Genomic DNA, 2,169 nt, shown 5'->3' on the forward strand with positions numbered 1-2,169 from the left:
GATAGACACTGCAACGGCGGCTCGGCCTGGAGAGATACTTTAGATTTACCCAGGTACAACACAAATTCAACTGTTATACACAGATGGATCTGGGTAAGTCAGATGTGTTTAGGGGCCCAGACTGAAATCTATCCCCTTCAGGATTATCTAGATGAGCTTAGGAACCTCGGGTGGGAAATAGAAGCTGAGACACTTGCAGGTGAGGAGATGCTGTTGTCCTCTGCAGGTTGCTGTCAATTTCTGGAACTTTACTGCTTTACTCACTGTTCAAGACTGTTGTCTTATGGTTATTTCTCTTAACTATATTATTTTTTTTAATTTTGTTGTTTTTTTTTTTTTTTCTCCCTTGGTGGCCTCCCGGGCTCCCTCTCCACTAGCTCACAGGGGAATGAGCAAGAATGGGAACTAGCCAGGGGGATGGGGGGTGGGGGGCGCGGGTAACAAGGTGGGGGAGGCCAGGGGGGAAAGCTGCCATTTCAATCCTCATCCACCTCCTCGCCTTAGGACTCCTCACCACCCCCCCCCCCAGCATGACACTTGTAAAGCTTATCCCTCTGCCGCTCCTGGATTTCTTTCATCTCATCCGCATACCGGCAGAAGGCGCCACCAAACTTGTCCCAGGCCTTGAAGGGCATGGTGATGGCATTGCGGTAGGACGGCTTCACCTCACTCACACAGTAGAAAAACTCCGTACTTGTTGCAGCCCACATCGAAGAAGAAATGTTTGGAGTCCACCGTAATAGAGGTGCCCTCCGGGAGTTCCCCGTACAGCCCCCCCCCCCACCCGCCACCGGCACCTACTCTTGGGCCTCCGGCCAGCACGTGGTCTTCGCCTCCCTAGTCATCGAGGAGCTTGGCGAGCGTGTCGGAATTCGATGAGACCTTGCGCAGGCAGCACGATGGTCTGCCCGCTCTGGAGGCCGCCAGGCCCTGGGCCTGCGCCAAAGCCGCCGCCGCGGTTGATGGTCTGGCGGATGTGCAGGAAGGGGCCGCGCTGGTTCTCCTTGAGATCCAGGTAGTACTTGCAGTTCTCACGCACCAGGAACTCGCTCTTGAGGTGCGCCGGCCTGCCGCCCTCCTCAGCGCCCGCTGCCAGCTGCTCGGGGCTGCTGGGGCCCAGCTGCGCGTAGTGATCGATGAAGTCGCCCAGCGAGTCACGGAAATTGGCCGCCAACACAATCGACAGCGTGAGGCGGCTCTTGGAGACACCCGTGCCCACCTCTGCGATCTTCAGGAAACCGCCCTTGGCGTTCTGCTTCACATCCAGGTAGAAGCGCTTGTTCTGGATGTCCATCTGCTTCGAGGCCAGCTCCTGCTTCTCCTGCTGGCCGCCACCGCTGCCGCCACCGCTGCCGCCACCACCGCCGCCGTGCTAGCTGCCGCTGTTGCTGTCCACCATCTTCTTGGCTACTGCCTTGCCGCTGCCCACTGTGCTCGCGCCCCCGCCCTCCGCCCTGCGGCTCGCGCTCCCTGGCCCCCCAGTCTTGCCTGCCGGCTTCTCACGCGCTCCCACTGCTCATCGCCCAAGGAGAATTCTTGTGTGCTGGGCCAGTGGCTGTTACTGAGCTGGGGTACTGTACCCAAGTGGGCTTCCAGGTGCTCGCCAATGGTGACAAGGAGACTGTGGCCTGTCATCATAGGGCACCACCACCATTGGGTGACCACCTTCCAGGCTGCCTTTGCTGACCGTGATGACCGAAAGGCTGCCACACTTGCTGCCAGTGGTGAATAAGCCCATTTTATAGAGAGGAATTACTATTCTTAAGTGCGAGGACTGGCATTGGTTGAAGGTCACACGGCTGGAATGTATGGATTTGTACTCTGCTCATGCGACTTTAAATTGAGTCTCAGAATTGAGCACCATCCACTGCAGGGCTGGTTGGAGCAACAGCTGGTGGGGTTCCTCCCTCAGGATCTCTGACTCAGTGTGTGTCTGTAAAACCCACTCTTACCTTTCACCTTCTACCTTGGGTAGCCTACATCAGGGTCTTTGGTTGAGTGCCAGGCTGTGCCTGCTGCCTGCTGCCTGCTTGCAGGTTGGCCTGCTCTGCAGCCAGCAAAAGCTGAAAGTGTTTCATGTACCATGCACACCAGAGACTCTAATGCATCTATGCCAACATCCTGAGGGCCACTGCCCAGCAGAGAGCACAGCTGAGCCTCAGAGACCTA

General features: G+C 57.0%; 1 pseudogene; it reads right to left on the reverse strand.

The window, feature by feature from the left end:
• Positions 1–476: 476 nt before the first annotated feature.
• On the reverse strand, positions 477–1,399 carry LOC138803192 (transcriptional regulator protein Pur-beta-like; annotated as a pseudogene).
• Positions 1,400–2,169: the final 770 nt, after the last annotated feature.

Source organism: Dipodomys merriami, unplaced genomic scaffold (genome assembly GCF_024711535.1).
Source record: "Dipodomys merriami isolate MVZ:Mamm:240054 unplaced genomic scaffold, mDipMer1.0.p SCAF_337, whole genome shotgun sequence".
NCBI classification, from domain to species: Eukaryota; Metazoa; Chordata; class Mammalia; order Rodentia; family Heteromyidae; genus Dipodomys; species Dipodomys merriami.